The 21,069-nt window shown below is 40.3% G+C and overlaps 1 protein-coding gene across 1 annotated transcript in view; it reads left to right on the top strand.

Moving 5' to 3' along the window:
- The first annotated feature begins 952 nt into the window (after positions 1 to 952).
- The window catches only part of CCDC66 (coiled-coil domain containing 66), a 133,056-nt gene continuing 112,939 nt past the window's right edge, over positions 953 to 21,069 (top strand). Inside the window, exon 1 of the mRNA XM_081524897.1 lies at positions 953 to 1,100. The gene's annotated coding sequence lies outside the window, so the exon portion shown is untranslated. The remainder of the gene's footprint in view (positions 1,101 to 21,069) is intronic.

Below are 21,069 nucleotides of genomic sequence, written 5' to 3'. Positions count from 1 at the left end.
TCAAATTATTTCTACATTTCCCATTGCTACTCATAGCACAGTGGAGGGATTAAGCATTCTGGGTGATTTTAAAACAGAAGAACTTTCCTAAGCCTCATTTGCTAGTCCCATGCTCCTGGAAGAGGAACTGGATACCAAAAATCTCAAAGAATCCTGCTGATCATTAACAAATGAAGTTTTGCAGTATATGAACTTGTCTGTATTTAATTCAGTATTTGCCAGTTATTGGTCCATGAAATCCTTTTGCCCTTTAACACTTGCTTAAATCCCATGAAACTCATGTTCCAAAGAAGTGCCCATGGTTCTCAAATTTTCATGTTCATAAGAATCACCTGGGGAGCCTGATAAAACAGACTTCTCAGCCTCCCCCTGGAATTTCTGATCCAGTAGGTCTGGGTTTTGCATTTCTGTGAGTTTTTAGAAACTCATACTACTGACCCAGGGACTGTACTCTGAGAATCATCACTCTGAGATATGTAGAATTACTCAGCTCTACCACTCTTTTGTTTTTTCCTAACTTCCAAGCTGTCAAAATCCATAGCATGTTAGATATGAGATGGAATTTGCTTTCGTTTATTCAACTGGTATTTATCAGGCACCAACTATATGTGAGGCACTGGACTAGGCAGTTGGGATAAGTGAAGAAACACTGACATGCTATCTATCCTCTCAGAGTTCAGAGTATAGTGGAGAAAAACTAAAACAGATAAACATGATTGCAAATTGTGTTAAGAACCACAGAGGAAAATCAGAGAATGGATGGGGAGGGATTAGCAGGGGGAGCTTAGTTTATGTTGGTCTGATAGGTTAAATGTGAAACTCATTGCAACTCTTCCCAATAAGATCAGGCTTTCCTACTCTTTGAATCTGGACTGCCCTTGTAAACCCACTTTGACCAACAGAATGTGGCAGAAGCGGTATTATGCATATTCTAGAACCACAAGGCATCAGTAGGCCTTCAGCTTCCATTGTCACCTTCTTGGAACCCACCCTATAAAGAAGTTGGGATAAAAGACTCTGTGGAGAGAGACCCACTGTCCCAGCTGAGCCCAGCCCCAGGTCAACCTGCCAGCTGACTACCAACACAGGAGTGAGCTCAGGTGAGACAAGCAGAGCCACCATTCGGCCAATCCACAGAATCATGAGAAATGATAAGCACTTGTTTTTTGTTTTTTTTTTAATTTAGTCGTGGCATGTGGCATCTACTTCCCTTACCAGGGATGAAAGTTGGGCCCCTTGCACTGGAAACACAAAGTCTTAGCCACTGGTCCACCAGGGAAGTCCCAACACTTGTTTGAAGCCTCTAAGTTTAGAGGTGCTTTGACATGAAGCAGTAGGGGACCATGCAAGGGCTCTGGGAGAAAGGTCATTTAGACTGAAGACTGAGTAGAATTTGGGAAGGAGAAGAGCAGAGAGCACTCCCAGCTGAGAAGGGTGGAGTCCTGGCTCAGAGTGGGCAGCTCTCAGCTTTCCCAAGAACTGAAGGGAGAGCCCCACAGGAGTGGGTAGATTGGAGGGATAGTGGCTCCCGTGATGAGCTGTCCACACACTTTCACCTCCTCAAGACTAAAGCACTCAACTCCCTGGCTTCTTGCTGGCGATGATGACTGGCTGCATTCAGCTGATCCCTCTCTGGGAATTTACTTGGCTAAGGAGAAAGCTGCCTGGCCTAAGGTCATGACCCTCCTGGGCCATCTTGTACCTAGTGACAATTCTAAATGTGTATGTGGGGGCAAGACAGATGTTGGTATAAAGACTGGCCCCTTGCCACAGCAATTTGAGACAACACCAAAATTTCTGGGGGCATCAGTGAGACCTTTGTTGTGACTGCATCACAGTTTGCTTTCTGCATCTGACCATTGCTGCTTCCCTCACTCGCTGTCTGTATGGATGCCACGCACACCCCCAACAAACTTCCTACATGCCAACTCCATCCCAGAGTTGCCTTCCTGGGGAACCCAGAGCATAGGTGGGAAGGACATCTGGGGGGACTATTTTGGTAACACAAGGGAAAGAAGAGGCTAGTGTACATTAATCATAGTGGCTTTGGGAATGGAAATAAGCAGACAAATTTGAGACGAAGAGGTAGACCTTGGAAAATATGTGGTTATTTGAGAAATGGGGAAACTGAAAGCAAGACAGGATTACTAATAGTGCCATGATGAGCCTTACTAAAGGCCAAGGCAAAAGGAAAAGTCGATAATACTAACCTTGGCTTTATTTAAAATCTTGGTATTTTGTTCATTGTAGATTTTTTGCACTAATCTTGATTTTTTTAAATGTTATTTTTCTTTGCTAAATTTCTTGACACCTTAATTCTTGCACTGAAGACATATACCTTAATCACCTTACTCTCATCTTAGTCCTGGTAAATGATTATTGTTTAAAGACAATATGTTTTGCAATAATTTGTTATTCAGCAATAACTAGTGTGCCAGCTGTCAGGCCTTTGAGCATTTACGTAATCTCTCAAGGCCTCAGTTTCTTTCTTTTTTTCTTTTTTTTAGAGTTCACCCGTTTATTTATTTATTTTTTAATAAATTTATTTATTTTAGTTGGGGGCTAATTACTTTACAATATTGTAATAGTTTTTGCCATACATTGACATGAATCAGCCATGGGCTTACATGTGTTCCCCTTCCTGGACCCCCCACCCACCTCCCTCCCCATCCCATCCCTCCGGGTCATCCCATTGCCCCGGCCCTGAGCCTTTGTCTCATGCATCGAACATGGAATGGTGTTCTGTTTCACATATGATAATATACATGTTTCAATGCTATTCTCCCAGAACGTCCCACCCTCACCTCCCTCAGAGTCCATAAAATTGTTCTATGCATCTGTGTCTCTTATTCTGTCTCGCATATAGGGTTATCGTTACCATCTTTCAAATTCCATATATATGCATTAGTATACTGTATTGTTGTTTTTCTTTCTGGCTTACTTCACTCTGTATAATGGGCTCCAGTTTCATCCATCTCAGTAGAACCGATTCAAATGTATTTTTTTTAATGGCTGAGTAATATTCCATTGTGTGTATGTACCACACACATTACCTTGTACCTTATCCATTCGTCTGCTGTACCTTATCCATTCGTCTGCTGATGGACATCTAGGTTGCTTCCATGTCCTGGCTATTGTAAACAGTGCTGCGATGAACATTGGGGTACACGCGTCTCTTTCAATTCTGGTTTCTTCGGTGTGTATGCCCAGCAGTGGGATTGCTGGATCATATGGCAGTTCTATTCCCAGTTTTTTAAGGAATCTCCACACTGTTCTCCATAGTGGCTGTACTAGTTTGCATTCCCACCAACAGTGTAAGAGGGTTCCCTTTTCTCCACACCCTCTCCAGCATTTATTGCTTGTAGACTTTTGGATAGCAGCCATTCTGACTGGTGTGAAATGATACCTCATTGTGGTTTTGATTTGCATTTCTCTAATAATGAGTGATGTTGAGCATCTTTTCATGTGTTTGTTAGCCATCTGTATGTCTTCTTTGGAGAAATGTCTGTTTAGTTCTTTGGCCCATTTTTTGATTGGGTCGCTTATTTTTCTGGAATTCAGCTGCAGAAGTTGCTTGTATATTTTTGAGATTAATTGTTTGTCTGTTGCTTCGTTTGCTATTATTTTCTCCCATTCTGAAGGCTGTCTTTTCACCTTGCTTATAGTTTCCTTTGTTGTGCAAAAGCTTTTAAGTTTAATTAGGTCCCATTTGTTTATTTTTGCTTTTATTTCCAATATTCTGGGAGGTGGGTCATGGAGGATCCTGCTGTGATTTATGTCGGAGAGTGTTTTGCCTATGTTTTCCTCTAGGAGTTTTATAGTTTCTGGTCTTACGTTTAGATCTTTAATCCATTTTGAGTTTATTTTTGTGTATGGTGTTAGGAAGTGTTCTAGTTTCATTCTTTTACAAGTGGTTGACCAGTTTTCCCAGCACCACTTATTAAAGAGATTGTCTTTTCTTCATTGTATATTCTTGCCTCCTTTGTCGAAGATAAGGTGTCCATAGGTGCGTGGGTTTATCTCTGGGCTTTCTATTTTGTTCCATTGATCTATATTTCTATCTTTGTGCCAGTACCATACTGTCTTGATGACTGTGGCTTTGTAGTAGAGCCTGAAGTCAGGCAGGTTGATTCCTCCAGTTCCATTCTTCTTCCTCAAGATTGCTTTGGCTATTCGAGGTTTCTTATATTTCCATACAAATTGTGAGATGATTTGTTCTAGTTCTGTGAAAAATACCATTGGTAGCTTGATAGGGATTGCATTGAATCTATAGATTGCTTTGGGTAGTATACTCATTTTCACTATATTAATTCTTCCAATCCATGAACACGGTATATTTCTCCATCTGTTTGTGTCCTCTTTGATTTCTTTCATCAGTGTTTTATAGTTTTCTATATATAAGTCTTTTGTTTCTTTAGGTAGATATATTCCTAAGTATTTTATTCTTTTTGTTGCAATGGTGAATGGTATTGTTTCCTTAATTTCTCTTTCTGTTTTCTCATTATTGGAGTATAGGAATGCAAGGGATTTCTGTGTGTTAATTTTATATCCTGCAACTTTACTATATTCATTGATTAACTCTAGTAATTTTCTAGTAGAGTCTTTAGGGTTTTCTATGTAGAGGATCATGTCATCTGCAAACAGTGAGAGTTTTACTTCTTCTTTTCCTATCTGTATTCCTTTTATTTCTTTTTTCAAGGCCTCAGTTTCTTAACCTATGAAATAGGGATAATATCATATTTCACATGGTTATTTTGAAACTTAAATATTTCAGGCAAATATATTAATACACATAGTGTTTTGATGTGTCCACACTTACCATCAATAGAATCTTAAGAGTTAGATTCTGATTTTAAGATACCAGAGAAATGTTGATCACGTTTTTCAGAATACTGATGAGAATTTCCTGTTCTATTTCTGAAATGAGTTTTCTTATTTTCTCTAATTTTCAATATCCTGGCCTGGAAGCTCCCATGGACAGAGGAGCCTTGGAGGGTTACAGTCCATGGGGTCACAAAGTGTCAAACACGACAGACTGAGCTACTGAGCTCGCACATATGCGATTTTCTCTGCATATATACTTTTTTTTTTAGTAATCTGTATGAACCTAAGTCTAGAAATGTAAATATGAGGGATAATGTCCAGTTGCTTCAAAGCAACTGGTAATGTTTGCTGTTCCAAGTGGAAAAAAGGCACTGTGAGGTGCTGTCTTGATTACCATTAACACTTATTGAGGAGATGTTGGGGCACTGGGGCATACCCATCACACATTTTGTCATTTAACCTTCTGGGCCACCTACAAAGCAAGCATTTCCTAATTCCCCATTTTACAGGTAAGGAAACTGAGGAAAGGAAGCCCTCTGCCCAATAGTACAGCTAAAAGGCATTTACCTCCACCCCAGTGTTTTCAAGGGCTCTGCAGCATATGGATAATTTATAAGTGGAAGTGTTTCAACTCCAGCTGTGCCTTTGATGGGGCAAATCACCTTTCCATTGCCCACAGCAAAAGTCACATCTGGGTGTGTTCACCCAAAGTACACCGAGTGTTTCATCCCTTTAGAGTTAGCCCTGTCAAAGATTTCTCTATTCATAATCTGAATCGTAGGCTGGTGCTGAGTCAGCATGTTGAGTCTTACTGATATCCCCACTTCTGCGTGAATAACAGCATGTGCTGAATAAGAGGTTTGGAGTTGCTTTAATTCCCTCCCTGTGGCTTTCGCTTCAAGAATTGGCTTACTTTGCTGCTGTGGCCTGATATGCCGGTACAACACGCCAGCCTTCTTGGGTTGCAGAACTCCAATTTTTTCCGTGCCTTCTGTTCTCTTTTGCCCTTGAACTTCAGATATCGACTTTTTGCTTTAATGCACCTTTATGTTGAGAAATTCAAGGTCAAAGAAAAACATTTCACAGGGCCTAACTCTGTAGGAATTAGAATCAAGTAGGGAATGGGAGAGATTTTGTGAGGGCCATATTTGTTCCCATGAGTCCAGATTGCCTGGACATCACTGATTAACTCCCTGCACAGCTAGAGCGTATCTTGAGGAGACTCATACTCAGAAGTATCTGGGTTTTTTACTTTAAAATCAAACAAACAAACAAAAAAAACCTGATGTTTAACATCCAGAAGGCATAGTATATATTTTTACTCTTTTTATTTACTGAAGTAGGAAGCCTTTTGGGGGAAGAGATCAGTGTATTGGTGTAGGTAATTAAGCCCATATTAGCTTATTAACACCTGTCATTAATCTTGTGTTCTTTCCAAAGTTTCAAGAAGTTTAAAATCAGATCCAATTGAAAATGAATGCCCCTGTAAAGATATAAATATCCTAATCCAGGAAAACAAACTCTTGACCTTCTGGTTTATAGAAGTCCTTTAAAGTATTAGATTCTTATGTACTATGCTGTCTGCATAAAAGGGGGAAAGGAATTACTTATTCATGCATATTTAGGATTAATTTAGCTTCAGCAGTTCATTCCACATTGTCAAGAGTGTATATCAAGCACTCTTCCCAAAAGGTCTGTGCCAGCTGGAGAATTCTCTGACCTAATATTCACAGAATCTTATACTTGCATGGTCTTTTTAAGGTCATCTCATCAAACACTTTCCTAGTGCAGAGCTTCCTCCCTGATACTCCTGACAGATGGTTTGCAGATGCAGGCACGACTCAAGCACCATCTCCCCTATCAAGCTTCCCCTGAACTTGCTCAGAATTTTCTGATACCCCCACTGAGTCTCTGTAACACTTTATACAACACAAATGCTATGATTATGGTGATCATAAAAATAGTTGCAACTTACAGGGCACCTACTATGCATGAGGCACTAATATGATAGGTATGTAATATGATAAAAAATAATACTGCATAATAGGCAGCATCAGATAAGAAATGGGATAAACTTGCTCTCCAGTAACTTGTCCAAGGTCACAAAGTTAGGAAACGGCAGAGACACACGAGGTATGAGTGATCTCAAGCCTATTTTCCCACTTCCCTCTCCATGTTCCACCCCCAGACAGCAGTTAACATGTCATATTGGAATTGCTCTGTACTCATATGTTTCCTCTCCATTGATAGCAAATTTCTTGAATAACGTGGTGTTCAGTTCAGTTCAGTTCAGTCGCTCAGTCGTGTCCGACTCTCTGCGACCCCATGAATTGCAGCACGCCAGGCCTCCCTGTCCATCACCAACTCCCGGAGTCTACCCAAACCCATGTTCATCGAGTCGGTGATGCCAACCAACCATCTCATCATCTGTCGTCCCCTTCTCCTCCCGCCCCCAATCCTACCCAGCATTAGGGTCTTTTCCAATGAGTCAACCCTTCGCATGAGGTGTCCAAAGTATTGGAGCTTCAGCTTCAACATCAGACCTTCCAATGAACACCCAGGACTGATCTCTTTTAGGATGGATTGATTGGATCTCCTTGCAGTCCAAGGGACTCTCAAGAGTCTTCTCCAACACCACAGTTCAAAAGCATCAATTCTGTGGCGCTCAGCTTTCTTCACCGTCCAACTCTCACATCCATACATGACCACTGGAAAAACCATAGATAGCCTTGACTAGACGGACTTTTGTTGGCAAAGTAATGTCTCTGCTTTTAAACATGCTATCTAGGTTGGCCATAACCTTCCTTCCAAGTAGTAAGCGTCTTTTAATTTCATGGCTACAGTCACCATCAGCAGTGATTCTGGAGCCCAAAAAATTAAAGTCTGACACTGTTTCCACTGTTTCCCCATCTATTTCCCATGGAGCGATGGGACTAGATGCCATGATCTTAGTTTTCTGAACGTTGAGCTTTAAGCCAACTTTTTCAGTCTCCTCCTTCACCTTCATGAAGAGGCTCTTTAGTTCTTCTTCACTTTCTGCCATAAGGGTGGTGTCATCCGCATATCTGAGGTTATTGATATTTCTCCCGGCAATCTTGATTCCAGCTTGTGTTTCTTCAAGCCCAGCGTTTCTCATGATGTACTCTGCATATAAGTTAAATAAGCAGGGTGACAATATACAGCCTTGACGTACTCCTTTTCCTATTTGGAACCAGTCTGTTTTTCCATGTCCAGTTCTAACTGTTGCTTCCTGACCTGCATACAGGTTTCTCAAGAGACAGGTCAGATGGTCTGGTATTCCCATCTCTTTCAGAATTTTCCACAGTTTATTGTGATCCACACAGTCAAAGGCTTTGGCATAGTCAATAAAGCAGAAATAGATGTTTTTCTGGAACTCTCTTGCCTTTTTGATGATCCAGCGGATATTGGCAATTTGATCTCTGCCTTTTCTAAATCCAGCTTGAACATCTGGAAGTTCACGGTTCACGTATTGCTGAAGCCTGGCTTGGAGAATTTTGAGCATTACTTTACTAGCATGTGAGATGAGTGCAATTGTGCGGTAGTTTGAGCATTCTTTGGCATTGCCTTTCTTTGGGATTGGAACGAAAACTGACTTTTTCCAGTCCTGTGGCCACTGCTGAGTTGTCCAAATTTGCTGGCATATTGAGTGCAGCACTTTCACAGCATCACCTTTGAGGATTTGAAATAGCTCAACTGGAATTCCATCACCTCCACTAGCTTTGTTCGTCGTGATGCTTTCTAAGGCCCACTTAACTTCACATTCCAGGATGTCTGGCTCTAGGTGAGTGATCACACCATCGTGATTATCTGGGTCATGAAGATCTTTTTTGTACAGTTCTTCTGTGTATTCTTGCCACCTCTTCTTAATATCTTCTGCTTCTGTTAGGTCCATACCATTTCTGTCCTTTATCGAGCCTATCTTTGCATGAAATGTTCCTTTGGCATCTCTCATTTTCTTGAAGAGGTCTCTAGTCTTTCCCAATCTGTTGTTTTCCTCTATTTGTTTCCACTGATCGCTGAGGAAGGCTTTCTTATCTCTCCTTGCTATTCTTTGGAACTCTGCATTCAGATGAGAGTATCTTTCCTTTTCTCCTTTGCTTTTCGCTTCTCTTCTCTTCCCAGCTATCTGTAAGGCCTCCTCAGACAGCCATTTTGCTTTTTTGCATTTCTTTTCCATGGGGATTTTCTTGATCCCTGTCTCCTGTACAATGTCACGAACCTCTGTCCATAGTTCCTCAGGCACTCTGTCTATCAGGTCTAGTCCCTTAAATCTATTTGTCACTTCCACTGTATACTCATAAGGGATCTGATCTAGGTCATACCTGAATGGTCTAGTGGTTTTCCCTACTTTCTTCAATTTAAGTCTGAATTTGGCAGTAAGCAGTTCATGATCTGAGCCACAGTCTGCTCCTGGTCTTGTTTTTGCTGACTGTATAGAGCTTCTCCATCTTTGGCTGCAAAGAATATAATCAATCTGATTTCAGTGTTGACCATCTGGTGATGTCCACGTGTAGAGTCTTCTCTTGTGTTGTTGGAATAAGGTGTTTGCTATCACCAGTGCGTTCTCATGGCAACACTCTATTAGCCTTTGCCCTGCTTCATTCTGTACTCCAAGGCCAAACTTGCCTGTTACGCCAGGTGTTTCTTGACTTCCTACTTTTGCATTCCAGTCCCCTATAATGAAAAGGACATCTTTTTTGGGTGTTAGTTCTAGAAGGTCTTGTAGGTCTTCATAGAACCGTTCAACTTCAGCTTCTTCAGCGTTACTGGTCGGGGCATAGACTTGGATTACCGTGATATTGAATGGTTTGCCTTGGAAACGAACAGAGATCATTCTGTCGTTTTTGAGATTGCATCCAAGTACTGCATTTCGGACTCTTTTGTTGACCATGATGGCTACTCCATTTCTTCTAAGGGATTCTTGCCCACAGTAGTAGATATAATGGTCATCTGAGTTAAATTCACCCATTCCAGTCCATCTTAGTTCGCTCATTCCTAGAATGTCAACATTCACTCTTGCCATCTCCTGTTTGACCACTTCCAGTTTGCCTTGATTCATGGACCTAACATTCCAGGTTCCTATGCAATATTGCTCTTTACAGCATCGGATTTTGCGTCTATCACCAGTCACATCCACAGTTGGGTATCGTTTTTCTTTGGCTCCATCCCATCATTCTTTCTGGATTTATTTCTCCACTAATCTCCATTAGCATATTGGGCACCTACTGACCTGGGGAGTTCATCTTTCAGTGTCCTATCCTTTTGCCTTTTCATACTGTTCATGGGGTTCTCAAGGCAAGAATACTGAAGTGGTTTGCCATGCCCTTCTCCAGTGGACCACAATCTGTCAGACCTCTCCACCATGACCCATCCGTCTTGGGTGGCCCCACACGGCATGGCTTAGTTTCATTGAGATAGACAAGGCTGTGGTCCGTGTGATCAGATTAGCTAGTTTTCTGTAGTTTTAATTTTAGTGTGTCTGCCCTCTGATGCCCTCTCGCAACACTTACCGTCTTACTTGGGTTTCTCTTACCTTGGGCCTTGGGTAATTCCTCTTGCCGCCGCCACCGCCGCCGCCGCCGCCGGCCCCAGCCCCCAGCCTGGCCTAGCCCCTCTCGGCTGGAAGTAACGTGGTGTTACTTCCCTTCTAATCTCCAGTCCCTACCACTGTACAAAGTAGGGTCTCAGTAATAATTACCTGCTGAGGAGGCCACTTCCCTGTACCTCTGTTTCCCCAAAGCCTCAAACCCCGAATCTCAATCACTTCCTCCCCTCTCTCTCTCTAGAATTACACTGATGTGGACCAATAATCAGGAAGCAAAGTATATCCTGGGCTTCCCTAGAGGCTCAGACAGTAAAGAATCTGCCTGCAATGCGGGAGCCCCATGTTTGATCCTCTGGGGAAGGAAATGGCAACCCAGTCCAGTCTTCTTGCCTGGAGAATTCCATGGACAGAGGAGCCTGGCGGGCTACAGTCCATGGGGTCGCAAAGAGCAGGACACGACTGAGCAAGCAGGACACGACTGAGCAACTAACACGCTTTCAAAGTATATCCTATTGAGGCAAGTTAAAATTCTTCAATCAAGTGATGCTGATGAGAACTCAGACTTGAAAGAGGTTCTATATGCAGAAAGATATGACTGTGTAATCATGTATTTAGAACCATTTTGCTTTTTATAAGATTGTTGGTAGAAATAAAATGCATTGTCAGTAAAAGTGGATAAATACAAGACCTCATCCCAGCCAAGGAAGAGGTATAATGAAAACAGTCTATATTTTTTATGATCTTAAGTCTGCAGGAGAGGGAAGGCACTGATGTGGAGCTTGGGAGCAATCCAAGCAGAGGATGTATGGAAAATATTTGGGGTTAGTAACAAAAGGGGAAAAAGATATGTCCAATAAGAACTTTGGGGCATGTCTTAAGTATCTTTGGCATCAACACCTCTGCATGAAGGTCCCTTCATGTGATGGCAAAGCAACCAGAGCTCTCTTTCCTGTGTTGCTAACTATTGAGACAATCTGTTGGCTTGATTCTTCTCCTCCACTCTATTGGCTCTCAAATGTGTTGAATCCACTCAAGGCAGGTGGCAAGGGGATTAAACATTCAGCCCAAAGGAAGCTACTCCTCTTTCACTGTGGAAAGTTTTTCCTCTGCTCTATATTTCTCTCTCTTTCTAGCACTTTACTTGTTCTAGCACCCATTACTTCAATGCCTTCCTCATTTGTCCATACTTTATTTTTTTAAGCTTTTTTTGTTTGGCTGTCCTGGGTCTTTGTTGTTGCATGGGCTTTCTCTAGTTGCAGTGAGCAGGGGCTACTCTCTAGTTGCAGCACACGGGCTTCTCATTGCAGTGGCTTCTCCTGATGCAGAGCACAGGCTCTAGGGCAATTGGGCTCAGTAGTTGCACAGCGTGGGCTCTAGAGTGTGGGCTCAGTCGTTGTGGTGCAGAGGCATAGCTGCCCCCCAGCATGTTGAATCTTCCCAGAGTAGGGATTGAACCCATGTGCTTTGCATTGCCAGGCAGACTCTCAACTACTGGACCACCAAAAAAGTCCCTTGTCCTATCTTATTTATCTTTCATAGCCCTCCTCTGCTGTGAATCCTTTACTGACTGCAGCAGCTCACACTGACCTGATTATGAACTGAATTATGCTCCCGCCCTGCAAATTAGTATGTTGAAGACCCTAGCCTCCAGTGCAACTGTATATGGAGATTGGACTTTTACTGAGATGTTTAAGGTTAAATGAGGTCATAAGGTTAAATTAGGTCATAAGGATGTGGTCCTAATCCAATAGAACTCGTGGCCTTTTAAGAAGAGGAAGAGATACCAGGAGTGCCGGGCACAGGGGAAAGACACGGAGAGAAGGTGGCCGTCACCAGGCCAAGAAGAGAGATGTTAGGAGAATCGTATCCTCCCAACACCCTGGTCTTGGACTTCCAGCCTCCAAAGCTGAGAAAATTAATTTCTGTTGTTTAAGCTACCTAGTCATTAATATTTCGTTATGGCTAACTGAGTCGATGACAACACATGTAGAGTTTTTTGGCCTTCTACCTGGCCTGCCTCCGTGGAAGCTTGTATCACCTGTTCTTGGTTATTATTTCAGATTTAAGTCTATTCTGTTTAAAGCTCCCTTATTAAATTACTTCATTAATACGTGTCTTATTTCCCAAAGCACAGCATTAACTTACAGGGGAGAAAATGGGGTTATACATGCCTCTTTTATTCTAAAATGCCTGAGCACTCAGTCAAAATTGCTTAAATAAATGATGATAAAACTACCCCTGCAGGTTACCAGTTTTGTAACCTTGGAGAAATCACTCCTCAGTTGTCACATCTGTAAAAAGGGAATAAATTCTATCTCCTAAATAAAGTTAACCTGAGATTGTAGTAAAGACGAAATGAGACGGAATTGTTTGGCATATCATAAGTGTTTCATGAGAAGAACTATTGTTATTTTGTTCTAAAGCTACATGTGAGAAAAGGAAAATGATCTCATCCAGAAGGCACAGAATCACTACAGATTTCATAAAAGAAATACATGTCTCCCGCCTTTCACTTTTTCTTGTTTTGAGATGAACCAGACCAATTTTTACTGGGTGGAAGAGATAAATAATGGAACCCAGGTTCCCATTTTCCCCAATGGCACTCCAGAATGGAATGCTTTTTGCCTCAGTAATGTCTTCCAGCCCTATTAGTTGTTATGTTTCGATTTAAACAGCAATTTGATACAGTTAAAGCATCAGCTATAATATATTCTATTTACTAAGCATATTAAATATAAGAATGAATAAAAGTTCAAATGGTCTTACTAATATTTGATGTGAAGACCCTGGTTTTTTTGCTTTAAATTTTTAAAAATTCTAGTGTTCCAAACGCAATTCTGAACAGATTGCACAGAAGGAAATCTTAACTATACTAACATCTTATTAGAAAACTTATGATTACCCACATGCAGATGGGGATGTAATCTGTTAGGGGATTTCAGTCTTTGTGCTGATTCATTTCCCCCACCCAGTTGAAACAAGTCAGAGGAATTATCCTGCAATTGTACAATTTGCAAACATTGATTAATCTGGCATGTTAGCTGATTTTTATGAAGAGACTGTTGTGAAAATGATCCTTTAATTTAGAATCTTCTCAAAGGATTCTTTCTATGGTTGGCTCAGGAGTCTTTCCACTGCCAAAGACTTCCCACTCCCCAAGACCTCACTGCCCCTTCTAAAGTCAAAAGATTAATCTGTACTATTGAACTTGGCATAGGCAGTTTAAAAATAAGTCTTATAAAATAGCACAAACTCAAGCCATGTTTTCTCAGATCCTTGGATTTGATAGAGCTACATCTGAAACCTCACAGCCAAGAACCTTGGTGAGTAGCTTATACATCCTTAGCTCTCTGTTACCATAACTCTTGCTAAATGGACGCGTGACTGATCTGTTGAGCTGCCAAGGGACTTGGGTGATTTGATTCTTGGTGAGAAATTTCTAGAGTAACACCCATTTCACTTTTTAAAAGCCTTCTCAAAAAGTCCCTTGCTGGAAACCAAAAAGGAAAAAAAGAAACTAAAAAGAATTAAATGTTCTAGTGACATTAAATACAAAACTGAAAAAAAAAATAGAAAATTAAAAAGGATACAAACAGAGGTAATAGTAAAACATTCTACCTCAACATTTTGGTTTATAGAGTTCCTTTTCATCTTTTCTTTTTCAAACTGTAAATGGTACATACTCATTGTATGTGTGAATAATAATACAAATGTGTATCAAACAGCAAATAAAAATATCCTTACCTTTCCCCCTAACATCTCAGTCTCTAAGTAAAACTAACCATTAATATTTTAGTGTATGCGTTTTTAGAGTCTTCTACCTACACAAAGGCTAATTCTTTATTTTAATGGATACCATGCATACCATCTTCTACCCTATGTTTTTTAATCCAACGAAATGTTGTGGGTATTTTTTGTTGTCTATTAAATATAGGTATAAATCAATCTTCATATTGATTTAAATCATATAAATCAATCTTCCTATTAATTCTGCATGTTAATTGCTGAACCATAATTTAACCTTGTTTCTTGTCAATAGTATTTGTGTTAGTACTACTTTTCACTACATCAAACAATGGCATACTATCTGTATGATTGCTATACAAAAATACTGCGTACTTACTAATATTTCTCTAGGTTAAATTCCTAATGTGAAATTACTAGACCAGAAGCAATACTCATTGATATTTTGATAGGTTCTGCCAAGTTATTCTTTAAAGGATTGCAAAGTTTGAATTCGAGAAGAGTGTATACTGTTGTCATGCTTACTTCCTCAATCCTTCAACAACTTTGAGCACTGTAGATAGTTTTTACAAACTTCCTATTTCCACATTTGTGCTTGCAAACTCTTTTTTTTATATCAAGAAAACAGTAAAATAAAGGGCCTGGCCATTGTTTTTAAATTATGTGACAAAGGACTTTTAAAGCTTGGGTTCTTTAATTCAAGGCAATAAAATCTTCAAAGAGAAAAAAGCTTATATTCTTTTCCTAGGCTGTATCCTCTCCCAATTATTTGAGAACTAGGCAGGAATTTCTATTTTCTATGTTAACTGAACCTTCCACCCTGAGTTTCTGGGCTGCCAATCTCACTAGAATTCCTGATGACAAAGTGACATCTCTTTTCTTTGACAAGGAGTATATTGAAATACTATCACTTGCCTACCCTTTCCTGACATACTAGAGTTGATTCATGCTGGGATGACATAGAGAATGAAATAATTTAGTGTATTCCCACACTCCAACCATTTCTTAGCCACAGAGCTTGGCAGTGAAAGCTCCAAGAGGCTATTTAGATTCCCCCAGTGTCACTCCGAGTTGGACTATAAAGAAAGCTGAGCACCAAAGAATTGATGCTTTTGAATTGTGATGTTGGAGAAGACTCTTGAGAGAACCTTGGACTGCAAGGAGATCCAACCAGTCTATCCTAGAGGAAATCAGTCCTGAATAGGCATTGGAAGGACTGACGCTGAAGCTGAAGCTCCAATACTTTGGCCACCTAATGGGAAGAACTGATTCACTGGAAAAGACCCTGATGCTGGGAAAGATTGAAGGCAGGAAGAGAAGGGGACAACAGAGGATGAGACGGTTGAATGGCATCACCAACTCAATGGACATGAGTTTGAGCGAGTTCCAGGAGTTGGTGATGGACAGGGAGGCCCGGCATGCTGCAGTCCATGGGGTCGCAAAGAGTCAGACACGACTGAGCAACTGAACTGAACTGAGTGTCACTCCAGTGAGCCACCTGAAAAAAGGAAAGTGTTAGTCACTCAGCCATGTCGACTCTTTGCTACCCCATGGACTGCAGCCCACCAGGCTCCTCTGTCCACTGAGTTCTCCAGGCAGGAATACTAGAGTTGGTTGCCGTGCCCTTCCTAGCCTGTGTATTTCAGCACCTGGACAGTTCTCTGGGCACCACCTCTAGAGGGAGATCTTGGTAAGCATCTGGTTGAGCCCTCTAGTGGTAACTTTGGTTGTTGCATAACTGGTTCGTTTTTTTGTTTTGTTTTGTTTTTAATTTAAATTTATTTATTTTAATTGGAGGCTAATTACTTTACAATATTGTGGTGGTTTTTGCATACATCGACATGAACCAGTCGCAGGTGTACATGTGTCCCCTCATCCTGAATCCCCCTCCCACCTCTCTCTCCACCCTATCCCTCTGGGTTGTCCCAGAGCACCAGCTTTGAGTGCCCTGCTTCATGCATTGAACTTGCACTGGTCATCTGTTTTACATATGGTAATATACATGTTTCAGTGCTTTTCTCTCAAATCGTCCCACCCTCGCCTTCTCCCACCTAGTTCAAAAGTCTGTTCTTTACATCTGTGTCTCTTTTGTTGTCTTACATATAGGGTCATCGTTACCGTCTTTCTAAATTTCATATATTTGTGTTGATATACTATATTGGTATTTCTCTTTCTGACTTACTTCACTCTGCATAATAGGCTCCAGTTTCAACCACCTTGTATTTAATCCACCATGTATTGAATCCACCACGTATTGAAGTATAGCTGATTAGTGATGTTGTGTTAGTTTCTGGTGTACAGCAAAGTGATTCAGTTATACATATACATGTATTTATTATTTTTCCTAATTCTTTTCCCATTTAGATTATTACAGAATATTGAGCAAAGTTCCCTGCTCAATAGGAGCAACAAAGTAGGAGCTTGTTGGTTACCTATTTTAAATACAGCGGTGTGTACATGTCCATCCCAAATTCCCAATCTATTCCTCCCCCACACCCCTGCCCCCAGTAACCATAAGTTTATTCTCTGAGTAAGTTTCTGTTTTGTAAATAAGTTCATTTGGATTGTTTTTTATATTCCACATTTAAGTGATATCATATGGTATTTGTCTTTCTCTTTCTGACTTAGTACTGGGTCCAACCACGTTGCTGCAAATGGCATTATTTCATTCTTTTTAATGACTGAGTAATATTCTATTGTGTGTATGCACCACATCTTCTTTACTCACTCCTCTGTCGATGAACATTTAAATTGCTTCTAAGACTTAGCTTTTGTAACAACACTGCAGTGAACACTGGAGTACAAGAATCCTTTCAAACCGTATTTTCCTCTAGATATGTGCCCAGGAATGGGGTTGCTGGATTATATGGTAGCTCAAATTTTAGTTTCTTAAGGAAACTCCATACTATTCATAGTGGCTGTACCAATTTACATTTCCACCAAAGAAGTAAGAGGATCTCCTTTTTTCCATACACTCTCCAATATTTGCTATTTGTAGACTTTTTGATGATGACCTGTGTGAGGTGGTACCTCACTGTAGTTTTGATTTGCATTTCTCTACTAATTAGCTATGTTGAGCATCTTGCAGATATTGAAAAATCCTTGCATGCTTGGGGTAAATCCCAATTGACCATGGTGTATCTGTTGTTGGATTCAGTTTGCTATTATTTTGTTGAAGATTTTTGCATCTAAGTTTATCAGTGATATTGGCCTGTAATTTCCTTTTTGTGCAGTATCTTTGATTTTGGTATCAGGGTGATGTTGGCCTCATAAAATGACCTTGGGAGTGTTTCTTCCTCTATAATTTTTTGAAAGAATTCCAGAAGGATAGGTGTTAACTCTTCTCTAAATGTTTGATAAAATTCATCTGTGAAGCCATCCGCTCCTGGACTTATTCCAATGAGTATTCCCAAGATCTACCACTGCCAGTGTCCTGTCCCTGCAATGAGCCACAGCCGCCCCCTGCCTCCACAGGAGACCCTCTGATACGAGCAGGTAAGTCTGATCCAATCTCTTCTGAAGTGACTGCTTTTTTCCCCTGGGTCCTGATGTGCACAAGACCTTGTCTGCACCCCTCAAGAGTGGAGTTTCTGGTTGCCCCAGACCTGTGGAATTCCTGCAATCAAATCCCACTGGCCTTTAAAGCCAGATTCTCTGGGTGCTCCTCCACTCATTACTAGACACTTAGGCTCTGGGGAGCCTGATATGGGGCTCAGAATTTTCATTCCTATTGGAGAATTTCTGTAGTAAATGTATTTTCCAGTTGTGGGAAGCCCACCTGGCATGTATGGTATTTGATTTTATTGTAGTTGTGCCCCTCGTACTATCTGGTGGCTTCTTTGGATGTGGGGTATCTTTTGTGGTAGGTTCCAGTGATTTGTTTCTGATGGTGCTGTTGTTGATAGTTGTTCAGCAGTTAGTTGTGATTATGATGTTTTCATAAGAAAAGATGAGTTCTTGTCTTTCTATTGTGCCATCTTGTCTCTGCACAACTGTTTCTTAATTACTCTGGTAATAATAAAAGACCCAAACATCTTAAGATTATAACAAATAAATTTGCAAGTTTTCATTACCCTCTCCTCCTCAGAGGTAAGCACTAATAATAATTAACACAGACACACACATATACACAGTAACTTACCAAACTCTAGCTTTTTGAACAGATTCATTGTACACCCATTTGCTTTTATTTTCACCTAATAGAATTTCCAGGATTTTTTATCTGAGCACACATATCTTCTCATATTCCTGGAAGACAGGAGTAGTTGAAACTGTGTGTCCTGGGGAAGAATTAATCACGGATCCTAACTCTGCCATTGCCTAATTGTTTGACCTTGGCCAAATCACTTAACGTCTGTGTGCATTAGTTCACTCATCTGTGAAGTGGAGGTAATAAAAGTTTGTATCTCAGAGGAGTTTAGAGGAAAAAAGGATAAAATATAGGTAAGCATTCAACAACTCTCAACTGCTTTTAGTATTATTACTATTAATTACTCATTAACTGCTAACAGAATTACAGAGTGTGGCTGTATCATAAATTATGTAATGGTTCCCTTATTGATGAACATTTCCCTTGCTTTGTAGTTTTCCTGTATTGCAAATAATGCTGTAATGAACACTCTAGTATATATGTCTCCATGCCTGTGTGTAAGCAATTCTTTAAGATCTGTTCCCAGTAGGAGAGTGAAAACTTTTCAGTTAACATCCAAAGTTTCCTAGAATACACATAATTGGTTGGTTTGCACAGTTATGCTGACAGATTAAGAAACCATCTCCCCTAGATTGATACATGTCAGTATGGGCCTAAGTGCTAGGAAGAAATAACAAACCAGTGAGAGCACATAGAAGGGAAACTGGGGGAATCCTACTTTAGCTGGGTAATTAATAAGGACTTCTCTATGGGGATGAAATTAGCAAAGGGAATTAGCTAATTAGCCTAAATGAAATAAATGACTAACAGCAAATGATTTACAAATATGTGTGACCAAAAAACAGCCCTGACTCTCTGGTTCTTTTCTTACCTCTTCCAGTGAAAGCAAACACTGTATCCGCCCTTTTACAACCCTTCCACTTACCCACACATGGTCTTTATCTTAGGATTTCCCCCCATCTGTCTTACCTTACCTTGAACATAACCATTCTACAGGCAAGGCTTAATTCCTTATGCTGCACAGTTCCCCAGCTTCTCACCGAAATAATGTCCTCGGTTAGGCATTCCATGAGTACCTGAAGGTCAAAGACTGGGCTGTGATTGCAGTTCCAATTGAATAATCCTTGAGGTTGCTATGCAACATGTCACTTGGCTACTTGTACTCACTCTATTCAGTGACATGGGAACATGAAAGGGGAGGCATGTATATTCTATGGGTGTCAATTTTCAGGGAAAAAAATGAGTCCTTCACTAGGACCTTGGGCTTCAATCAAAAGAAAGCTATTTTATGCTGGAGAGGTTTCTTAGATGTGGGAGTTCATGCTTTTAGATACAGACCTGTAAGCATTCAAGGGCTTATTGAACCTATTTTGCTGTAATATGTTTTGTTCTGGGTTTCAGTTGTACCAATGAGAATGCTTTTGGCTGCAAGTAAGGGAAAACAAACTTCAAGGGGCTTGAAAATAAAGAAACTGTGTGTACTATGTGCTAAGTCGCTTCAGTCATGTCCAACTCTTTTCAACCCTTTTGACTGTAGCCTACCAGGCTCCTCTGTCCATAGGGACTCTCCAAGCAAGAATAAGAGAATCTACCTGAACTAGGGATCGAACCCTTGTCTCTTATATCTCCTACCTTGGCAGGTGGGTTCTTTACCATTAGTGCTACCTGGGAAGTCCAAAGAAACTGTCTAACCTTATTCAGTAAATCTGGAGGTGCTTGACCCCACGATGATTTATTTGGAGGTTAAAAGGCATTATCAAGGATCCAAGATCTATGCTTATGCTTTTCTGTCCTCAGCAAAGCAAGAATGGCTCAGGCCGCTTTTCTTTCTTTTTTTTAAAAGATGTATTTATTTGCTTCTGCTGGGTCTTCATTGCTGCTTGTGGGCTTTCTCTAGTTGTGGCAAGCAGGGACTACTCTTCACTGTGGTGCACAGGCTTCTCATTGCAGCGGCTTCTTTTGTTGTGAAGCATGGGCTCTAGAGTGCAGGCTCAGTAGTTGTGGCACACTACATAGTAAGCGTGGTTGCTCCATGACAGGTGGGATCTTCCAGAACCAGGAATAGAACCCATGTCCTCTGTACTAGCAGGCAGATTAAAAAAAAAATGCATATATTTTATTGAAGTATAGTGGACGCAATGTTTCAGATGCACAGCAAGGTGATTCAGTTATACATATACACATATATTATTTTTGAAATTATTTTCCATCATAGGTTATTACAAGATATTGACTCTAGTTACCCATGCTATATAGTAAACCTTTGTTGCTTGTTGCATATCTAATTTTTAATTAGAAATCTAGCATTCTATTCATACTAAGTCAAATGGGATTAAAATTTCATAATTTTTTAGTTAGAAAAAATTCATGTTTTCTAAAATACATATATTATACATATATGTATATAAAAGCTTCTTTACTATACTTGATAAAAGCTTGAGAAAGAATATAAAAAAAAGAGATGGAGAAATTGGAAAACAAACTAAATGAAATGGGAGCACTGAATATGAAACAGAAAAAGTAAAACAAACTAGATAAAAGCAAAAGATTATCATATAGTCCAGTTGTTTTTAAACATGACTGCTCATTAGAAACATGTCTGGAGCTCTGGAGAAAAATAGCAATACCTGAGCATTTGTATTTTTCAAAAAATTTCAAGATAATTCTGATATGCATCTGGATTTTAAAAAATGATTACAGGTTTTTCTATTAGATCCTAGTTTTGATATAGCATTGTATAATTTTTCTGTTGACCAATCATGATACAATGGTATTAAGTGAGTAA

This window comes from Giraffa tippelskirchi, chromosome 9 (assembly GCF_054371585.1).
Source record: "Giraffa tippelskirchi isolate mGirTip1 chromosome 9, T2T-mGirTip1v1.2.pri, whole genome shotgun sequence".
NCBI classification, from domain to species: Eukaryota; Metazoa; Chordata; class Mammalia; order Artiodactyla; family Giraffidae; genus Giraffa; species Giraffa tippelskirchi.
Note: the sequence above shows the minus strand (reverse complement) of the source record. Positions and strands in the feature narration are given on the sequence as shown.